The sequence below is a fragment of the Ascaphus truei genome, chromosome 4 (genome assembly GCF_040206685.1).
Source record: "Ascaphus truei isolate aAscTru1 chromosome 4, aAscTru1.hap1, whole genome shotgun sequence".
NCBI lineage: Eukaryota > Metazoa > Chordata > Amphibia > Anura > Ascaphidae > Ascaphus > Ascaphus truei.
Window position 1 is genome coordinate 148,678,427 of NC_134486.1, and position 23,580 is coordinate 148,702,006.

The following is a 23,580-nucleotide window of genomic DNA, read 5'->3' on the forward strand; positions in this document are numbered from 1 at the left end:
CTTTCCTCTGCTTCAATCTCTATAAAAAACAAAAAGATAACATGCTTGGATTTCCGCTTTAACGCTGCAGTTCAAGCTGCTGTTTTAAAGTTTTTGTTTTTTCCATTCAATATGTGCATCAATACAATTTGCACACTGACAACTGATTAGCTAAATTGCCAATCTATCCTTTCTCCTGTAATCAATCGCTGAAAATTCAGCTCGGGGATTCTGTATATCACTTTTAGCAGAAGATTACCCAAGATACAAAGTTCTGTGGGGAAGATCATGTGACCAGACAGGCACTAGATCAGGGGTGGGCAACCTATTTTTCAATATAGCCACAGGTGTGGCGAATTAGAAGTGAAAATAGCCACACCATATAAAAATTGAGGTATTATGTTGCGCATGCGAAAATTTTAAACACACACTGTTTCTCAGGGCCGTTCTATAGTTTGTGCGCTGGAGCCTGTGCGAACGCGCGTGCACGTGGCGCATGCTTTTTGTGTGTATGCTGTGAGCGAGTGAGGCACTGTGTGTGTGTGACTGTGTGTGTGTTATAAATACGTTTGAAATAAATAAGGAAATACTTTAATAAATTATTTATTAACATTCTACATACACACACATTTCAGCGGCGGTAGCGAAATCTTTCTTTTCCTCATCCTCCCTCTTGTCGGCCGGTCCCACCCTCACTACCGTGCGCGCGCGGCACCATTATAGAAAGGCTGACAAACCTCAGCCAACTATAACTGCCATGCACGCACACGGTGCAGCAAGCGCACACACTATAGAACGGCTGCCTCCACCACTACCCTCCTCATCATCTCCTCACCCCCCCCTCATCACCATCTCATTTAACCCCCTTCATCATCTCTCCCAGCACCCTTGATCTCCCCCCGGCACCCTTGAGTCCCCCCCCCCCCCCAGGTACCTTGATTCTCCCCTCCCCCCCCCCCACCCCCAGCACCCTTGATTCTCCCCCCCCACCCCCAGCACCCTTGATTCTCCCCCCCCCCACCCCCAGCACCCTTGATTCTCCCCCACCCCCAGCACCCTTGATTCTCCCCCCCCCCCCCGGCACCCTTGATTCACCCTGATTTATTTAAAAAAAAAAAACCAAACATGTAGGATATTGCTTGAACTGCAGCTTTAAAGAACTGCAAAACCCTTTAATTGAACTATTTCTGGTAGCTCAGTTAAACCCCAGCCCAACTTTCCAGTGTACTGTACCTAAAAATACCCCATACTAGCACAGGGGAGGGCAATCTTTTTCCCCTGCGCCCCCCTGCTGGCTGTCCTGCTCTCCACGCGCCTCCCTCCTCTCCTTACCGTGGTTCCCGGCGTCATGACGTCACTTTGCCATAGCATTCAGCATTTGACGCCGCGTTGCCATGGCGACGCGTCTCCAGATACCGGCTGAACCACGGTATGTAAGGTTTACAGAGACCTTCGCCGGTTCCCCGGCACTTAATTTAAGTGCTTTCGGGATGCGCGCAGGCCTCTGTAAACCCCGCGCGTGATGGAGACATTCAGGTTGATTTTTCATTTGTAGCTTTATTGCAGGAAAAATAAAAATATGCTAACAGAAACAACGGTACACAAATGCTACAAAATAACAAGCATGCGGCTGGTTCTATCAATTTCACATCCCCGGGCCATGTAAGGATTGCCCTCTTTGACTCACTAGTAGACACACCTGCTTCCTACAGAGATTTTGTCCCCAGCCTACAGTGAACATTCTCCTCTCCGTATCAAATAAGATCCAAGGAGTTTGGCTCCATTTTTGTCATGATCTGGAACTTTTTTCCCTTTAGGCTCTACACCTGGGATTTGTGGAGGCGCGAGATTTTCTGGGGGAGGCTCTGCGCTTAGAGGCCCCGCACTTTTCCCCAAAGCATTTAAAGTAAATGGCGGGGAACTGCGCAAGGCCTCTGTAACTTTTCTTACCTTGTCTTCGACAACAAATTGACATGGCAGTGCGACGTCAAATGACCCTGTGGTGTCATTTGATGCTGGAGACAAGGTAAGAGGGTGGGGCGGGGGGAGGAGTGCATGCAGGGGGGGCACAGGGGTGAAAGTTTGAGCACCCCTGCTCTACACCACTTTTTTAAGGCACTTGTTAATGTCTGTGAAGTAAATTAACCTGGTTCACATTCAAAGTGTCAGTTCCATAGTCAAGACCAATTTACACTTGAGTGGGGCTTTGTTTGCCAATGAATAATAATAGTAATAATATTTGATGTCAGGGTTACCCAGTACTCCTTATACTGTAAGAGTGAAACTAACCTTGGAGGCCATTTTTTTAATTCTTGATAAATATTTTTTTTATCTGAGGAACCAAGAGATCACTGGAGCTACAGTGCAGTGCAGCTCTGGGAGACTGGGTTTAGATAATGTTAATGGTCAAGATAAAAGTTCAAAAACTAAAAATGAACTGATTTTATGACTGTTTAAGAGAATTTAAGTCCTTATCTCCTTGTACCACATTCTCCAAAGTTAGACTGTGAGTTTCAGCTGTTAATTGACAATATATTACATAGTTACATAGTAGATGAGGTTGAAAAAAGACATATGTCCATCAAGTTCAACCTCTGCTAAATGTAGACATTCAAATACGAATTATCTAAAAATAAATAACTCTGCCATCCCAAGGAAAGAGAAGGTGAGAAGCCTTGGAACTATTATTAACAAAAATATAATTGATCAGTCTCATATGACATCGAGCAAAAGAAAGGGTGGAGAACCCACTCGCTCATATTACATCTATTGTGAAAAACTACAGATAGTGGCACAGGCCTTGGTACTCTCCAAACGGGAGCAAAAATATGCAAACAAATGCACAAAGCAGCACACTGCCCAGGGAGACAGGTGTATAAAAATAGAAAAATATTTATTGTCTATCACACAAGATAAACAAGGAGGTGTGGACACTCCTACGCGTTTCACACAACACGGTGCTTTATCAAGTCCTCTCCAGACTAGATTTTGCGATTCATTGCTGATGCAAAATGCCACAGCCCTTCTTTATAGCAGGCAAGGCAAGGAGAGAAAAAAAAATGAAGAAAAAGTGCGCTACTAGTTGTGAAAATATGTCCTGTTACCACATAATAGTGACATATAGCAGAATGTGACAAACCCCACAAAGACCAAAAATTGTGAACCAAGTAAACACAAAAATATATGTGTACAGGACCTCAATAGGTGAAAAAAGGAGCGCCTGCAGCCGTAAAAGGAGGGGTGGCACCGCACCCCACACACACTAAAAGAGAAAAAATCCATAAAAACAGCGCACGAAGAGGCAAGGCAAGGAGAGACCACATCTCACCAGTATTACAAGATCTGCACTGGCTCCCACTGGAGTAAAGTGTTCCTTTAAATATCTTGACCCCTACCTTTAAGGCTGTGCTTATAGTGCCGGCGATGCGACGGTGACACTGACGTCTAGCTGCGGTCGCTGGAAAAATCGAATTGAAGTGACTTCCAGCGATCGCGACCAAGCCGTCATGCAGCGCCTACTATAAGTGCATACGACGGCGTCAATACATTTGTTTTGACGCGCCGTCGCCTGCACTATAAGCGCAGTCTAAAGCTTTCCATGGACTAGCCCCCTTTTACCTTCAGAACTGCCTAATCAGTAACACCCCCAATTGGGCCTATAGATCTGCCATCGATTGAGCCTCGGTTTAAGGTCAATAAGGCTCAGGGTGATCCTATATGTTTTCGTTCAGTAGGTCCTGGTTGCAGGTCCATAAGTTGGTACACGCGCTCTAATACTGAGTTTCTGGTGAGTAGCGCGTAAAAAAAAATCTATACATATTAAATACAGAGGATGCTGTTCAGTGGTGGGATTCTGCCGGTTCGCACTGGTTCAGGAGAACCGGTACCTAAAATTTTCTTAGTTCCTAGAACTGGTGCGACCAGCCCTACCTTCCCCCACAGAACTCCGCACTGTGTCCTGCTGCTGCTGCTAAGCTATGCAGGACCCCATGTGTTGAAGCAATCAGCCGGAGCTCTGCCTCTAACACTTCCTGTATCTTCACGGCGCCAGGTCAGGAGAGGGGGGGGGTCAAAGGGGTGGGTATGAAAGCCCAGAGCATGCACAAGCTGTGGAACCCTGGCGTCACTCCATCAAGCCTTGAAGAAGGAGAAAACCTGCCTGCTGCTGCTCCATTGTGTTTCTGACTACAAGGTAAGTGAAGCAGCCCCCCCACACAGCAGGCAGAAAAAAAAATTAACTTTCAGAACTAACAATTGCACTGCAACACTTTTAGACATTTTATTATGCTGGGACTGCTGGAACTGGGTCCTTCTGGTCTCTCTCCCCCCCCCCCCGGTCTCTCTCTCTTTGCCCTCCCTGATCTCTCTCTGCCCCCCCCTGGTCTATCTCTGCCCCCCCTGGTCTATCTCTGCCCCCCCCGGTCTATCTCTGCCCCCCCCTGGTCTATCTCTGCCCCCCCCTGGTCTATCTCTGCCCCCCCCTGGTCTCTCTCTGCCCCCCCTGGTCTCTCTCTGCCCCCCCCTGGTCTCTCTCTGCCCCCCCTGGGTCTCTCTCTGCCCCCCCCCTGGTCTCTCTCTGCCCCCCCCCCTGGTCTCTCTCTGCCCCCTCCTGGTCTCTCTCTGCCCCCCCCGGTCTCTCTCTGCCCCCCCTGGTCTCTCTCTGCCCGCCCCTGGTCTCTCTCTGCCCCCCCTGATCTCTCTCTGCCCCCCCGGTCTTTCTCCCCCCCCCCCTCTGGTCTCTCTCTGCCCCCCAGGCTGGTCTCTCTCTGCCCCCCCCCCTGGTCTCTCTCTGCCCCCCCGGTCTCTCTCTGCCCCCCCCTGGTCTCTCTCTGCTCCCCCCTGGTCTCTCTCTGTCCCCCCTGGTCTCTCTCTGCCCCCCCCCCTGGTCTCTCTCTGCCCCCCCCTGGTCTCTCTCTGCCCCCCCTGGTCTCTCTCTGCCCCCCCCCATGTCTCTCTCTGCGCCCCCCCCTGGTCTCTCTCTGCCCCCCCACCCTGGTCTCTCTCTGCCCCCCCCCCCTGGTTTCTCTCTGCTCTGGACAAAAGAAACAGTATAATAACAATCGTAGCGATATGGAAATATTTTAACAAAGGCAAATAAATAATTTATTTCAATCAAATATTGTTGTTTTTCATTTTTCACTATAAAGGGGCGGTATGGTCTCCCTCTCTCTCCCCCCTCTTTTTCTCCCCCCCCTTCCGTCTCTCCCCCCCCCCTCCGTCTCTCTCCCTGCCTCCGTCTCTCTCCCCCCCTCCGTCTCTCTCCCCCCCGTCTCTCTCCACCCCCTGACTCTCTCCCTCTTCCCCCCGTCTCTCTCCCTCTTTCCCCCTGTCTCTCTCCCTCTTCCCCCCATCTCTCTCCCTCCCCCCCCCGTCTCTCTCCCTCTTCCCCCCCGTCTCTCTCCCTCTTCCCCCCATCTCTCTCCCTCTTCCCCCGGTCTCTCTCCCTCTTCCCCCCCGTCTCTCTCCCTCTTCCCCCGTCTCTCTCCCTCTTCCTCCCCGTCTCTCTCCCTCTTCCCCCCCATCTCTCTCCCTCTTCCCCCTGTCTCTCTCTCTCTTCCCCCCCGTCTCTCCCTCTTCCCCGTCTCTCTCCCTCTTCCCCCCGTCTCTCTCCCTCTTCCCCCCCCTTGTTTCTCTTCCCCCCCTCTTGTTTCTCTTCCCCCCCTCTTGTTTCTCTTTCCCCCCTCTTGTTTCTCTTTCCCCCCTCTTGTTTCTCTTCCCCCCTCTTGTTTCTCTTCCCCCCTCTTGTTTCTCTTCCCCCCCTTGTTTCTCTTTCCCCCCCCCTTGTTTCTCTGCCCCTCCCCTTGTTTCTCGCCCCCCCTTGTTTCTCGCCCCACCCCCTTGTTTCTCGCCCCCCCCCTTGTTTCTCGCCCCCCCTCCTTGTTTCTCGCTCGCACCCCCCCCCCCCCCCGTGAGAGAGAACCTGTTGCTAAAAATTTTGAATCCCACCACTGATGCTGTTACATTACATTGAGAAGACCATCACATTTACATGTAAACTTTGTGGGGAATTTGTGTCAATCCAATTAAAGGTAACACAAGATTGCATGAAAAGACAAAGTATTTTCATATTTAGTTTTGTAACATTCCTCTTGTTCCTATTTTAAAGACAAGATTTCTATCGAGGATGAACATATTCGCGTGTTCAGAATCTGTACTTTGTGTCTCTGATGTTCAATTTGAATTCCGAGTAGAGTAGTGCAAGAATTCAACATTTGATTTAAACTTCGAAAAACAAATATTCGAATCTGAGCAACATTTGATCGAAAGCCCAAGAAAGGCTTATCTGCGAATTGTTTTTTTTCCTAATTTTTTTTAAATGGTTGAACTTTAAAAAAAAAAAATAAATAAACTTAAAATGTTTGCTAATCATTCAAATTTGGAAAAAAATGTGCACCAAATCCAAAAGGATATTCCATCACTTCCCTAACTGAGGCTGCGCTAAAAAATCTTTGCAATATGGCAGGCATAAACATACAATGGTTAATGTTAAAAGTACAAGAAGCAAAGAGTTGCACACAGAGTGCTCATTTGCATTTCATTACCCATAATTCCTTGCTGCAGCTGGAACATTGTATGCTAAGCAATAATGGGGATAGAAAGGGTTGCAGACCTGTCTGAGACATGCAAATGTACGCACAAGTGGTATTTTTTTTTGTGTATACTGTACATCATTTTTAAATAAACTTAAGCCAATCATCAACTTTTGGGAAAACCAAAACACTACATTTTTTTATTAAAACCAAAACTGAAACACCAGTGGCGGCCGACCTGAGTCTAAGTCGGCTAGATCCGCGGCTCTCAGATAGTCCCGGTCAGGTGCAGTTTTTGGGTTTTTTCGCCCGGAGTGAATTGCGTTATTTTAGCGCTTGTGATATTAGCATTTTATTCTCGCTGTCTGCAATACTGCAGTGCCGTGTAAAAACTAAGGGGGGCGTTTGCGAGCTGTTGTCTTGGCAGTCTAATACCTTCGCGGTTCAACCTACGTCAGTACACAGTCTGTGTGCGCGCGCAGTAATTGTAAATTTGCATATTTAAAGTATACATGCATTTGCAGTGCTGTACTGTACAGTATGTCTCATTTGAAAATTGTTGAAACGCATCGGCATATACAGCGCTCTCCCCTCGCTCAGGATAATTAACTGCACTGCTGTGTATTTCAACTTCTTATCTTCTCTACAATGCAGTACTTCTCTCCCAACTATTCCTTTGAACGTGTCTGGTTTCAATCACATTCCTGCTTGACAGCAGGTGATTACTATGCATGCGCCTGTTACTTCGCCCACCACTGCTTGCTTGCTTGAGTGAGTGACCAAAAATAAATAAAAATAAAAAAATGTTATTCTAATTTTTTTTTCTCCACAAGCCTGCAAAAACCATCTTCATACAGTATTACGATATTCAATCTGTGCTGTAGCTTTTGACTGCGACCCTGTGCGTTTGAGTGCACATGGTTGATTTGTGTGCTTTTTACGTACTGTATTTGGGGGTGTATTATTATGTTGAACTGCCTTTTGAAATTAAAGTATGTCATTATCTTTGAACTTCATGCAGCTGTACCCTGTTGCCCCCTCTCCCATGCACACACACAAGGCTCGCTCAAGGATTTGAAATTCCACGGAGTCGTTAATTTTCTGAATCTTGACATTGTGTTGTTAATCCGTCCATAGCCGAGCTACAAAGCCTCACTGCGCCTGCGTGTAATCCTCTTTAAGATGGGAGCTAGCTGCTTACTGCGCATGACTCACCCAACCCCTCCTCCACAGAGTTGTTAATTTTCTGAATCTTGACATTGTGTTGATAATCCGTCCATAGCCGAGCTACAAAGCCTCACTGCGCCTGCGAGTAATCCTCTTTGAGATGGGAGCTAGCTGCTTACTGCGCATGACTCACCCAACTCCCAACCCTTTGAGGCTTTGTTTACGGTAACGCTTTGGAAAATCCCTTCTCGAATTTGATTTGCACAGAGCATCACCTCTCTATGCGCCTGTGTGTAATCCTCTTTCGGATGGGAGCTAGTTGATTACTGCTCATGCGCCTGTAACTTCACCCACCACTGCTTGCTTGAGTGCCCCAAACAAATTTTTTTTTTAATTATAATTTTTTAACTGTTATTTTATCCACAAGCCTGCGAAAACAATCTTGATATTACGATATTCAATCTGTGTATTTGACTGCACATGGTTGATTTGTGTGGTTTTTATGTACTGTATTTGGGGGTGTAGGGATACTGTATTGTCAAAATAAAAAAAACACAGAAAATAATACGGCAACAATACTCACCATAGAATTTCCCATTCAGCTGGCGCCGGCGCCGGGCCACTGCCAGTCCAGTGTTCTTGATCATACACGTTGATATTTGGCAGCGGGACTACTACATCAGTCAGCTAATGAGGCTGGAAATCGCTTAGGTACATGCAAGCTTGATCGAAACTGCACGCGAAATCCGGCTCAGGCTTGCTGAACAGACAGCAAGGGTTGTCACTGACGGTGGGACCGTTATTGGAAGCCGGTGCTGGTGCTAGCGCATTGCTTGGCAGCGACTGTCATTTCTTAGTTGGTTTTAACACGACCTTTCGCCTTTTGCCGTCTGCATGATCATAGATATAGGAAAAAGCCGGTGATACACACCAATACCCTCGGATCGCTACATAACCTTTTCCTTATTGCACGCTTCCACACATGAGGAGCTGGCGAAAAATTGTAAAAGTCATAGTTTTCGATAAAATACTGATAAATTTGAACAACTGTTTCCATCTTATCATCTGTTGCATTAATCGCGGCCCATATCAAATACGCGTAACTTCTGTCGGGTTTTTGGAAAACGGGCTGCACTTGAACACTCATGGCGGCGGGTCTCTGGAGAATAACAGAAACTGGTCTTTGTCTTTCTTTAATATGGAAAGCCTAAATTGATACATTATTGCAACCTCTTCCTTCACTCTCAAGGCCAATTTACAATAGCACACTGAGGTATCTTTTTTAAACGAAACACCTGCAAGTCGACACATTACTGAAGCGCATGCGCATTACAATTCATTAATATCTGCCATCTGGTGGACACGCGAAGAATTGCAACCTATTAAATCCGAACCATTCTCAATAAACGCATCAACCGTGCGTCAACCGCGCATGACCTGTGGCTGAGAATGCAAAATGAATGCGGCATGTTCCCGGTGAAGTGCGTCGCATTCGAGAAAAAAGCCAGGAAAAAAGCGGCGAGATGTTAGAATAAAATGAGCCGCCGCAGTATTAACCACCTTGACTTTCTACAAGAATTTGTTAGAGCCGTCTGAGAACTAAAATCAATAATTAGTGCTCCCTAAGTAACTCCACTTCAACAGACATTAACCAAGTTCTGTGTTTTACACAGACCACATCTTGAGATTTAGTATAATGCAGAAGATAATCTTTTTTTTTTTTTTTGTTTGCAAATGAAGATTGTCAAACATTTCAAATTACTTTCTGAAAATAAATGTCACCCACCTTGTAATTTTGATATTATGGTTATTACAAGACATATGCAGTCCTTTTTTGTGCACCCTCTAAATACATTAAAACATTTTCCAGGCAAAGCTGATGATATTATTATGGAGGTATCCAATAATGTGTTTTTCCTAATGTGTTGCTTCCTTTTCTATACACACTTACACAGCATGGGTTTTGTTCAACTAGATATTTAATGGGTTATTTCGCTGCATGAAGTTTTCTAGATAAGCAATCAGTGCCATTTCTATTTTTTATCAGTTTTTCAGCCAATACCTTCTTCCCAAATTCTAGTAGACTGCATCATTGAATATGTTAGCTTATGTATATTTTAATTGCTTATTTGGATACTTTGTATGACACTGCCAATATTGGACAAATTGCAAAAATGACTTTGTCAAAAGTATGCTCCAGAATCAAATATAGGAAAGTTCTAATAATTTCAAATCCAACATTCGAATTGTTTTTTATATTTGATGGCAATATTTTAGGTAGATTTAATCTACTCAGTGGAAAAACGTTGTCATTACAGATCTAAACATAGATAATTATAAAACGACAGCATGCGATTGTGAGGTCGGACATAGGTCCCTCCCCCGATTGCTTTAAATGAGCCTCCAGCTCCACTACTCACCGCTGCTTGCCGTTCCAGAACCTACGGTGGGCCTTTTTTTTTTATAGCCCTAACCCCGTATTTACCCCCGGGCCAAATGTCTGTTGCCATCATTCCTCCTGACACTCTATTCCTCCAATTTCTGTAGGCCACACACGCAGATACTATTATAATATTGGACCAAGTAACTTTTCCTTTGATTTTTCTGATGCTTACTACATGTGACACTGTGAGGATTGTGCTTCGGTCCCGACCCCTGCGATGCGCCCTATGACGAGACGGGGGACGCGCCTCGCAATGAGGTTGCGCACAGGTGCCGTGTGCCCAGGTGTGAAGACATCGCATGGATCGGGCTTTGGCCCTGCTGCTGTGACTCCACGGAGAACCTCGCTCGCGCACCTACACGCTGGTGCTGCATTACCAGGGACACGCACGGGGATAACACTATTACCTCCTATTACCCTACGCCTGCGGTACACTCCGCTCCTGCCTATCAATGCACTGAGTGGGTGTAACCACTTATTGTTCAGAGCCTGGTGCAGCCCTGCCATTGGCTGCCCCTTCTTTATATGCTCAGCCATTCCCTATCCAAGTTGGCTGAGCATAACCATACCTTTGTGACGAAGTGCTTGCCTCAAAGAACCTAACTTTTCCTTGCCTTGTGCATTTTGCCTGATACGCTTTCGTTGTACCTGACCCTTGCTTGTACTTGGACCTCTGCCTTCTCTGACCCTTGACCTTGGCTTGTATTTGGATTCCCACCTTCTGTACTCCTGGACGCCGGCTACGCACTACGACCATTCGACTTCTCCAACCCCAGACCACGGCGATTACCACGACCATCTAACTTCTCCAACCGCAGACCACGGCGAGTATCACAACCATTCTAACCTCTCCTACCCTGACCCGGCTACACGACTACAACTCTGCACTCCGAACTCAGTTACGCGGTTGTAGTTGGTGTATTCTAACATCCCCACCTCAGCCTCGCGGTCCCGTCCTGTTTGTGGTGAGCACCCGTTACAGACACCTTGTGACGTTTGTAAGATGCCTTACAGCGTCAGAAGCCCACCTTGAAAAGTTTCAATAGTATGAGTAAGGAAGAAGTTACTTACACACACACGTTATAAAGGGAATCAATCCAATTCTCTGTCCAGAATAAAAGTCTGCCAGATCGGAGGTGGCATAAAATTCCTTGCCAAACAATATTCGGCAAATATGAACATATGATGTAGACACAAGCAGAAAAGGAAGCAGTGCATCAAACCAACATTTTCCTCAAGTTGATTTATCATTCCTTGGAAATCTAGTACATAAGGGCAATCAGGAGCCTGACGAAGCATAACGCACAGTGGTTGGATTTTGAATCCGTCAATACATGAGATCAAATGTTGTGGTGCTTGTTAGCTTCCCCTTGAAATTGTGATGATGACAGTCGTTTGTGTCTGTTTCTGGAATTTTAGATGTGAGTTTTTAATATTATTGCTACTATTATATAAATCATGTTATAATTCCACAATCCCTCATTGCGCTCCTTTGTTGTATTTTTCTACATTGTACATATCCAATGCTTCACCTGAGAAAGGTGAACATTTTGCATTCAAAGAATGTTCTCCCACTTTTTGATGCAAATATATTTCCCTCTTCTTCAGTTAAACTGTCCAGGGCTTGAATATCACTCCTACAAACCTATTATGGATAATTAAATCAAATTTACAATCAAATTTGTACTTTACTTTAGTATAGTTAAGGTGTTAAAAAATGGATCCGGAGCAATAATGAAGACATTTCATTACTCATCATATCCCGACATCTGCTGCATCTTCATTCTTTCTACCGCTTCATGAAGTTGAATTCACACAAACATGCAGAAACAAGACAGGAGATGCAAAAACGTGAATGTTTTTTATGGAAGCACAAACACCTTCCAGGGAAAACAATTGACTAATACTCATTTACTTTAAAAGGTCAGTGTCATGCATGAATGCAGTTATTTAATACGTTTGTTTTTAATGTGGTAAAGGGGAAAATACCTCCTCAAAAGCAGTTTATACCCATTTTAATAGGAGCTGCACTGGAGAACACACGCTCAGGCATGTAAAAACGTATCTATAATTTTTGACAGTTTTATAAACTCAAATGTCACTTTATTGCAATGCTTCTCATCTGCAATAAACCTCATCTGCCATTTACCTGCCCAAGTTTCCAGTCTATCCAAGTCCTTCTGGAGAGAAATTACACCCTGCTCTGATTCTACTACCGTACACAATATGACAACATTAGAAGGGAGGGGAACATTATGTTTGGTTATTGTATATAATTTGTGTAATAATATAGCTTGATATATTAATTGAAGTATTCCACAGTGTGTTTATTTATTTAGGGTACCCACTTGCACAAATATGTAAAAAAAAAAAAAAAAATTAAATTTTTTTTTTTTTTTTTTTAGTGCTTTTAATCTGCATAGTGATTTACATATATAGGACAGGTCAATCCTTGTGCAATCATGAAACACATTTGAAACTGTGAATTTACTGTTCATTTGATCATTGTTTTTATTTTTTGATTGTTTATTTTTTTTAATTGGGGAGTAGAGATGTGCATACTAGCCAAGATTCACTCTGCTGCAGTTTCGATCAAACTTTTCAAAAGTTTGAAAAATCTGCCAAAAATGTAATCTAAATTTTGTACAGAATTGCACAAATTGTTAAAAAAATCGCTATTTTGCCTTTTTTAGAGTGTCAAAATAGCAGCTCCCGCCTTGATAATAGGGTATTGGATCCAGGGGAATGGGGGAGCATCTTTGAGGCCGCTTCAAAGTATCTACTTGTACGACCATCAAAGAAAATGCTTGTAAGGTACTATACCAATGGTACCTAACTCTGGCGTGGTTCTCGAGGCTGTTCCCCAGTACCCTCCCCATTTGGGATGTGGGCAGCGGGCTGACTTCCTACATATGATGGTCGTACCCTAGGGTAGTCCTTCTCTGGATCAAAGTACACAGACTGGTTGAAAATGTACTGTGTTTCATATGGAGACTAGACTCTTGGTCATGCCTTCTGAATATGCCCTTGCAGGAACTTGAGCAACACATTAATAAATTAATCTCAAACATTGTGACAGCAACTAGATGCACCATAGCCCTACACTGGAAGAAACCAGACCCCCCTCTATGGGATATATTAAAAATAAAATGTCCATTCTACAAATGGAGAGAATGACAAGTTTTTGGAGAGTATTCTGCTCCAAGTTCCAGAGGGGGTGGCAGCCGTGGCTAATATATCACAGTATCTGATAGTTAACTGTCAAAATACTGGACTATTCCTCGATTCTACTTTAAATCCCTATGGAGCAACAGCAGCCCGATCGTTCTTCCACTCTCGCACAAAGGGTAGCTGACAACCACTTACTATGTCACAGGTATCTAGAATCAAAATCTGACAGTTTTTGGGTGCTATCCCGGTTTTGTATCCCCTTGGTGAGCGCTTGCCGACGCGCATGTGTGACATTTCTCCCGTTTTTTGCTGGGATAAGTATGGTCACCCTAGTCCTAGGGCCCATACAACGGCCTGGAGTAACCTGTACCAGATGCCTACTCACCTATATTCACCTGATCTGTAAATATGCATCTATGTATCTTTGTCATTTCAAACCAATGTACTGTACCACTGATCTGAGTTGAGAACTCCTGGAACCCCCTTCTATTTTCTCCTTTCTGTACTTCCCTCCTTCATGACGCTCCACCCCTCCCTCTCTTTTCTTTGTGTAAACTCATTGTTGTACGATTACAGATTCTGTTGCAAAACCAATCAAATATGAGTAGTAAAAATAATAATATAAATTGCAGCCCCGCAAATGTTAAAACAAAAATGTTGTGTTTTCTTAAACGACTACATCAAATTTTTTAAGTGAAAGTAATCGAATATGCAATTCCCATTGACTTTTCAACGTTAATCAAATTTGCCACAAACTTTTGTATCAAAGTGAACTTCAGTGCTCAAAAAAGTTTGCACATATCTGTTGGTGAGGACAAATTGTTTTAGATTTGCTTCCCACATGAAACATGGACAGACTCTAAATGTTATCGCCTCTTTGTAAGTAAGTGTTGGTAATGAATAATGGCAGCAGCATGTCGATCTAGGATGTTTGGCCGTGACCAAATCCCCACCGGCGCTCCGGCACCATAACTGCTGACCACAAGGCTAGTCACCGCAGGTCACCTTGCCGTCACCTCCCAGACTGGCACCCCATTTCAATTTCTCCTGCAGCTGGGAGATACGCTAAGGAACTGCTGCGCCGGAGGTGCCCTGGCTGGGGGAGGCACTGGCAGTGATGGCAATGTGACCTCCGACAACTCGCCCTGTGGTCAGTAGTTATGGAGGTGGCGTGTCGGTGGCAATTTGTTCGCAGCCAAATGTCCCATTCCTCCAGCATGTTGCCTTCTCTGCCTTAAAGTAGAGCAAGGAAAACTATTCTTGTCTTTGTGGTCTCGCAGCCAAGATTAGACATGTAACTGTGGCGTGAGTGATGAACAATCCAGTGCGTGCAGAAATCAGAGATAAAGCAGTTGTGCTACAAATCCAATAGTTATGCTGATGTCCTTTTATATTCCTTGACAAATTAGAATTAGTAATCAAGCTGCAGTAAATTAGGTCTTCTTTCCTTGATGTATTATAATGCAAGATCCTATCTAGTTACCCTTGAAAAAACTGAACAGACCTTCACATTTTTCAGTGCCCTTCTCCTTTTTTCTCTGTCAGCATCATAAGATAATCAAGCTATTATATTATTCTCTTCATATTTTATAGTTTAGAAATGCAACATTTCCATTTTATAGTAACATACTGCATCATTAGACATGTCATTCTGTTTGTTTGCTTAAATTATATTGCCCCCTAAAAATATTAAATAAATTGCGGTGGATTGTAATTTCAGTATTGCATTACATTTTCAACCTTATTTCCCTTTTTCATAAAGACAAGATCCCTGAAATGACTTACAAGTAAATCAATTACTTAAATCAATTGAGAAACTACAGTACTTGGTAGATGGACACAATCCTAAAATGATGCCTCACAGAACATCGTGGCCATGGAACAAAATAGCGGCTGACAGGAAACTGTCAGTGAGTCCGTCAGTTTGGCCAACTGATGATGTCACTCTTACTGATTGGTTAAATGTCAGGAAGCTGACTAGCAGCCATTCTGGAAATAGAGTTTTCTAAAATAAATAAATAATGATGTCTTCTAAATCAGCGGTTAAACTGCAATCCTCCCGGATTCTCTGATTTGAAAAAAAAGTGTGGATACTGTGGGAAGAATTCTGCTTTAATATGTAACATACCTTGATTACCACTTATATTAAACCAATTTCCGTCTCCGTGTGAGAGCATTTGGTTTAAGAGTATATGGCACCTGCATTGTTGATATAAATAAAACACGATGCACCAAATAAATCAATAGATTCTCTTTGCGAAAATATAATATTTTCTCTTAGAACAGCACATTCATCCTTTTATTGAACTGTGCATGGATGGATAACTTTTGCTATATTAAAAGAAGCAAAGCAGACCTAGAATTGATCTGACTGCTTATCATCCTTATTTTATTTTCCAATGTGTAAATTGTTAGGATTAGGAGATGTACTTTATATTCTTGCTTTACAACTTCCCAAGGAAATGGACAACTTTAATTCTCATATCAATATTCTGCAATATTCAAATAAACCAAGTCATGCATGAAAATATCATTTTATATGCATTTAAACAAGCTTCCTCTCCCTTTTGGAAAGTTATTTGTGTGGTTGCCCCCATCTAAACAAAAACACACAGAAATATTTACAATTGGTTCCCTTGAATACTAAATGGGATTACTTCCTTCTTTCACTGTGATATATTGAGTGGAATTACTTATTTATTTTTTGCAGTGATGACTTCACAATTATTTATTTTCTAGTGGCATAAAAATAAGTACTCTACTGCTACAAGACCCCACGTTACTAAAGATTGCTGATCCTTAGTAGCCATAATTCTCTGCTACTCGGCAATTCTTAATTTACTTATTCATATTGTCATTTATTAGTTAATCAAACAAAAACTGTAGTAAACCCTCATTTCCATGTAAAGAGATTGCAGTGGCAGTGTTTGCTCAGTTGCAATCTGTGATGAGAGGAACTCAATGGTCCTTAGCATGGTAAACAGATAAGGAAAGACATCCTGCTAATGTAGGGAAATAAGGAAATTCCTTCTCTCCCGTTTGTGAGTTCTCTTTGTGAGTTGGAGAACGCAGTTCAACTTGGTTTTAAGGCGCTGTTTAGTCTTGTTTTTTCAGATAAGGAGCATGAGGTCTCTGGAGGGGACCACCTGCTCCCTGAGATATTTACCTCCGAAGGTGCTGCCAGTAGCTTCCCCTGCTGGGTGAACATGATGGTTTAAATCTCCCGCAGAATGGGAGCCTATTGCTTTGTGAGCCGGGGGAGATTTAAGGATAATAGAGCACTAGCAGCACCTATCTAGGAAAGTATCTCATGAAGAAGGGAGTCTCCGGATATGAAATTAACACGGTTCAGCTCCGGAGACCCCCTCTTCATACCCCTTTATAAAAATACATTTCTAATGCTTATTTAAGTTCAGGATAAAAAAACATCCTTCTTTAGAGTATATTGTAAGCTGCATGGAGCAGGTGTCTTTTTATCAGTACCAGTTGTACCAGCTCGAGTTGTACCTGTATGTGTAGTTTCGCGGATTGAATGTTCAATGCAAATTGAAGTCGAGCAGTTTGAGAATGTTACTTTTGGCTCAAAGTCCAAGTCAGACTTCAGAACAAATGTTCAAAGGCAAGCAAACTTCGAGGGAAATCCCAAAAAGGCTCATCCTCTGATTTATTTTCAATTTTGTTTAAATGGTTGAACTTTTTGAAAAAAAACTCTACATTTTATTTACATAATAAATTAAAAAAAATCCAAAACCAGATCGAGTTTTGGCAAAACCAAAACCAGATGCATTATTTTATAATTACAACCAAACCCAAAACATGAACAATTTTAAGAACCAAAACACCAGCGAGACTGACCACCCTTGATATTTTTGGGTGCTATACTGTTATTTTATATAATTGTAGTGTGCTACCGGATATGTTGTCATTAATAAAGGGTAAAGGATACTAATTGTAGTATTACTAAAAGCTCAACCGTAGATGTTAAAGAATGAATTAAGTTGTAAAAGATGTACAACATCTACAGTAGATGTACAACATCTACAGAGACCCAGTATCATAAGCTGGTGAAAGTTAAGTAGATAGCAGAAAAGAATAGCATGTGAAGGGACAACCTGCTGCTTCACCCTCACACTGCCCTTATGATATTCTCAGGACATCACAAAGGTGGAAACTCCAAGAGGCCAATGTGACATCTTGAGAACGTCATGAGGGGTGTGCTTTTCAAGTTCCGTCGGTGGCATAAGGCCCGTAATATAGTGTGTGCGGCCGTGCGCACGTGCCTGTGCAAACGCTCGTGCATGTGCCGCACACTTTTTGAGTGTATGCTGTGAGCGACAATGAGGTACTGTGTGTATGTGTGTGTATGTGTGTAGATTGTGTGTTATAAATACGTTGGTAAGAATAAATTATTTATTAACATTGTACGTACATACATACACACACATACATATACATAAATTTCAGCGGCGGTAGCGGCGCAAAATCTTTATTTTCCCAATCTTCTCCCCTGTCGCAAGGCTCTACGCTTACTGCCGTGCGTGCATTTGGTCCTATTATAGTAAGGCTGACTAACCACAGCCAACTATAGCTGCCGCGTGCGCATGGCACAGCAAGCGCACCCTCTATAGAACAACCCTTAGGAGGATGTCTGCAACCACATGATAACTGCCCAAGTGAACACATTGTGGCAAATCTGAAAGTCCGGAAACGAAAAAGTGAAATGTCAAATCATTTTTGTTTGATGCCTTTTGAAATGGCTCGTTCCACTCTTTTGAATCATTTTTTTTGTATCCGATTTCCATTTTCCAACCCGGAAATAACAAATCCTGAAAGTTAGTGTCCCAGGTATGGATGAACCCATCCTCTGCTAGATGTAGCTGCAATCCATTAGGCAGCAAGAGATGTCATAGGGAGTAGCACTTTTTAGTACATGTGGCCCTAGATGCATTTTAGAGGGGATTTAAAAGTGGATGCAAAGCACAGTTATCAGAATTATTTGGATCTGAAATACATGAGCTTTTAGTTTGACTTTGGGTGTTTAAATTCACAATCGGTGTTCTTGGGCACTGTCACGGTGAGATTATGGCAGGCTGTATAAGGTCACATAAATATATATAACAGATGATATATATTTATCACTGGATCTGAACTGAAACGAGTCTTAGATATAATAAAGTATATTTATTCCTTTGGATAGGTGAACGCACGAATAATACAGTAACAAACAAGAAGTACACTTACTTAGGGGTTGGGGAATGAGAAGTATGATGTAGCATTTCTCTCAGCAATCAGGTAATCATTCAGGTGATATCAGGTAACCATATCAGCAAACGAAGACAAAGGATATAGGGTGGACAGCAGTTTATAAACCTTTTGTCCCTCTATCCTTAACATTAAGTACCTGTGATTGGTTTTCAATTACCTCCAGCCACTCTTTAACGTGGGAACACATTTTAACACATGCCCCCTGCTAGCTGGCACAGGCGCATTAGAACTCTGGGGTCTCATTTCTGTAGCTCCACGTATGCAAATGGAATGCCAGCCAGTCTACCCATTTGGATCTCTGGCAGGAAAACCTTTGTTGGAAGGTGTTAAATGGGACACTTTAAAACTGCTCTGGTTTGAGCCTTCTCCGCCCTCAAATAAACAGGGAGGGTGACAAAACCCTTTGAACAATACTTAAGTCCTAGACATTAGGTCGCCTCTAGGGCCATCTCTTATCCTGGTATGCAAAAGAATTTCCTCTGGGTTCTATCCATACCTTGGGACACAGTATTAAACATAAAACATAAACATATTAAAATATCTGATTCCGCTGGGTCCAGCAGGTCCAAACTTCCCAGCTCTCAATGTCGGAACTGGGACACCATATGGTCCAAAAAGCGACGTGCTACGACCTTCGGAACCGGAGTTACACAAATGCACCTTAAATCATTTTTCATTTTAATACAAAAATCTCCGCTAAAAAAAAATCTCAGCTTTTCACTAAATCCCATTGAAAACAACGGGCTTCGCCGCCATAGACTTTCAATGGCAAACCGCCGCCGTTGGCGGCTATGGGAATCCCCGCCATAGACTTTCAACGGGGCGATGCCGCCATTGAAGTCAATGGGAGTTTTCCGCCGTAGCCGGTCAATGGGGTTTGGCCGCCATTGGAGTCTATGGGAAAAATCCCGAACTTTCAAGGGGGTCCATACTCCGTCGGGTTGGTCTCAGAGTGTCAAGGATGGTTCTGCAGCGATGCCGGAGCAGTGGCTACAGATACCCCAAACCCTGACTCTCTGGACCCTCCGGAACCGGAGCTATGGAATACCAAAATTCAGCTTTTCACACTTAGCCGTTTTCCTGAGCCGGTTCGGCTGCCGCCATTGGAACCTATGGCGCGGCCCGCTCTTAAGGGTTCGACTCTTATCGGGGGTCCAGGATACGGGGACCCGGTTGTGGTCGAGTGGGGGGAAGTCTAGGAACTAGGGACAGAAAGAATTTTAGGGGCCCTAGAACTGTTTATTCCCACGCCACTTGTCGTTGAACTTGACTTGTAAGTGATCAAAGCTCTCCTATTGAAAATGTATCTGCTTTGCGGTTAAGCGGTTTGGACGGCAGCCAACTTGTTCCTGGAAAGCTCTCTCGAGGGTTTCTCCATTGAAGTCAATGAGCCCATAGTCTTTCAATGGGAAACCGCCGCTCTCCCTCTCGGACGCCATCTGCTGGTCTTCTCAGGAACCGGACTCCACAGCAAGATTCACCATTAAAAAGCATTGAGCCCTAATGGCGGCCTATGGGAATCTGCAAAATGGTGCCTGAAAAGGCGGGAAAATTACACAAAGGGCTATAATCACTATACAACTATTAACCTTTGTGCTCCCGGATGGATCCCAGTGTGTGCCGCAGACCAGATGTTACAATAAAACAGGGGAAACAGGGGAATACACATTTACAGGTTATAACAGGGGTTGAATCACAGTTCTGGGTCTCAGCCCAGTTAACCCCTGGTCTCCCTGGTGAGGTCAGGGGATGGCCAAATGGGGTGTAACCCCTTTAATCCCGGGCCACCCCCTTTCTCCCTCTACAGGCACATCGCTTTTTCTCTATACCCAGACCTCAGAAATTTTGATTGCAAGTTCTTTGGATCATGGTTCTGCCCATATTACTCTATTATATTATTTGGTATTTAAGATTGTGGTTTTCACAGTTTTTTGCCTAAATTATTAGATATAACGTAGACTTTACAATTATATTATGGTGAGTTTTAAAAAGTGACAAAAACCCTTAAATGAATAAGGCAGTTAAGAAGTAAGTTCCTTACTTCAGTAAGGAAGTAACGATAAGAGACTAATGGATGTATTTTTTTTCCCCCAAAAAACCTTATTCACCTACTTTCATAACTTACAGTTGGTGTTTGACTACAGAAAGAGTGTTCTGGGTAATCATATGCAAAGGATTATTCTGAGTATGCTACATCTATTTAAAACATTGTTTCCCATTAAAAGTAGTAGAGCCTGTTTAATGTGGTTGATTCTTATATTTTGTAGTTCCATTATGTACATTCCTAATTAACGCTAGTTCTTTAAAGCAGTAGTCCAAGCTGCTGGTTTTTTTGTTCCCGCCTCCCCTTTAATCTGTGCATCAATACAGTCCACACAATGATAAATAATTAGCTAAATTGCCGGTCGATCCGTTCTCCTATGATCGATGGGCGAAGATTCAGCTTGGGGGTTCACTAAATGGCTGTCAGTGCAGCAGAAGAGGACCAAATATGCAAAGTTCTGTGGGGAAGATCATGTGACCAAGCAGTATCAGATTTCCCATTAGTATGCCGGCCGCCTCCTTTCTGCTGGCCTCTTCCTCCTCCCGATTCGCAGGATCAAATGACGCCACAGAGATCACCAACATGGCGTCACATGACGTCTCATTGCCATGGCTGCAAATCGGGAGGAGGAGAGCAGCAGAAAGGAGGCGGCCGGCATATGCAAGTGCCACGGGGTGGGGGATATTGAAATCTGTCCCTGACCAAGCAGGCACTAGATACAATTGGTGCACTGCTAGAGAGAGTGCAGGGCTCAAAAAGGGGTGTTCCAGAGCCTGTTTCAGAAGAGGAAGGGGATGTGACTTTGTAAATGGTTATTATAGAAACCAAAAATGCTTATTAAATTATAATACATTAAAAATTTCATTCAGTGTTGTTATTTTAATTAAAAAAAAGAGCTACAAGTATTTTTTTATAGTACAGAACTTATTTATTTATTTTTTTAAAACAAAAAAACGTAGGATATTGCTTGGTCTGCAGCTTTAAACACCTGATTACATAAATAGCCTTCATTGGATCTTTACAGTCACAATTTATATATTATTTCTTTATTCAGTGCAAGGTTAATTTCTTTGCCTGAACTAGTATTTCCCTTGAGCTAATCTGAGATACATTCCACTTCTAGTAACAGTTTGCATTTCTTACTTAGTTTTGACTTTGCATTGCCCATTGCCAAGGAGTTTTGTCTTTATCCTTTCTTTATCTGTATAACGTGATTAGTTAACTTTATAACATTGTGTTTTCTTGCAACCTTTAAACCTCAATATTGCTGAATTCCAAGTTCTTAACAAATCTTTAGAAGACGTTATTCTATATGGAAAACCTTCTTGCTCTACTTCTCTTCAATGTAATAATTTTGAAAGGGATTCTTACCTTTCTATTTTGCCCTACTACTCTGAAGGTATTTTGTTTTTCGTTTATTTGGCAGAGTATTATGCTGCTGCAACTTTAATAAAATAATAGGGACACTCGCATTTGTAGATATTACTCCTCATCGTCTGTAAAACAGGTTTCATTGGAGCCACACTGTTCATCCTATCCTTTCTGCTATCTGTTCATCCATTAACCCTTGACGCAGGGGATTTAAACCTCTGCGAAGTACCTTCTCCAGATATACAAAAAGAGAAGGCTTCTGCTTCATCTAAACTTTGGGGGTGCATGTGGGGATAGGGCATATTGTTAGAGAAAAGAAAAGATCCCCCTTAGACCATGCACTCCACCTAAATGAATTTAATCACATTAACTGGAAAGAGGTGGTGTTAGCCACCTCCACTGATACAGAGAATCATTTTATTTACAATATGAGAGCATAGACAGCAATAAAAAGCGGCTTTTCTATTGGCCGTCGTCCAAACCCACCAGTTTGTGTCCGGTGGGCCCACATTTGCCCCGGTGCTGGAGCGCGGGAATCAAAAGGCCAAAGAGCAGCTCCGGCACTCTACCTGTCCCTGAATTCTGCTGTAAAAAAAAACACAGCAAAATGGATACTAATTTATTTTGTCTCTCTTTATCTGAACCTTGGTTTAGCTCTAATTAAAATCAAAGCGGAACCCAGAACAAAGAAAGCGTTAAGAGCTTCAAAAGCAATATCTCTCATTAAAGAGAAGTACAGTGCAGAGATAAAGGTATTATCGGGTTCTCAAGCATTTTATGGCTGTCAAAGCCATCAATCTTCCTGCATTCTCCAGTAGCTAGCTCTGAATGCTTAACTGCTGACAGATCACAAATGGGGAATGACCTGTGTTGTGTGTGCTTTTTTTGTGTGCCACAGATACTACTTCGAACAAACAAATACATTTGGTGGTGGCTTTTCACACATCGACCTTCATTTTTCTTTTTTTAATCCTAAACGTGAAAGCCCTAACTGCAATGTATGACTTTAGCACAACAAACAGAGACTTGATTACAGATTGCTTTCTATTAACTTGACGGGTTAACTGCTGTCTATTAAAAAAGCATTAGAGCGTGAAAATGTTTAGTAAACAAGTTTAAAATCCCGGTTCCACTACGCAACATGTACTGGATTTGTCAAATTATAACGCCTTTAATGCTATTTAAAGTGTGTGTGTTTGTGTGTGTGTGTGTATATATATATATATATATATATATATATATATATATATATATATATATATATATATAGCCCCGTTATCCCTCGGGATTGTCACATGCTGCAGCTTAGCCAATAGGGCGGCTGCAATTAGATAGATAGGCGTATAGCAGCTTCAGAGGCCGCAGTTTACATGTTGCTAGGCAACCAGTGAAGCTGTGAGATGATGACAGTTAAGACAGTGTTTGAAGAGTGACAGTTGAAGCTGGGAGCTGGGTAAGTGAGGGTGCAGGGGAGCAGTAGCCCCTTGCACTAGGCTAGTCACCCCCCATAGACCCCAGATAACTAATATCCTTGCCCCAGCTTGTGGTTACTTCAGAGACAGGCCTTAAGTAAGGAGATCTTCCCCTTTAGCTGTTTGATTAGCCCAAGG

The 23,580-nt window shown here is 43.1% G+C and overlaps 1 protein-coding gene across 9 annotated transcripts in view; it reads left to right on the plus strand.

Annotated features, from left to right (window-relative positions):
- Positions 1–23,580, plus strand: part of SASH1 (SAM and SH3 domain containing 1) — a 628,602-nt gene that overhangs the window by 380,429 nt on the left and 224,593 nt on the right. Inside the window, exon 1 of one of the 9 annotated variants that reach the window (XM_075596671.1) lies at positions 4,148–4,171. The exons of the other annotated variants lie outside the window; for them this stretch is intronic. The gene's annotated coding sequence lies outside the window, so the exon portion shown is untranslated. Of the gene's footprint in view, positions 1–4,147; positions 4,172–23,580 lie in introns of those variants that run through there. 9 annotated transcript variants of the gene reach the window in all.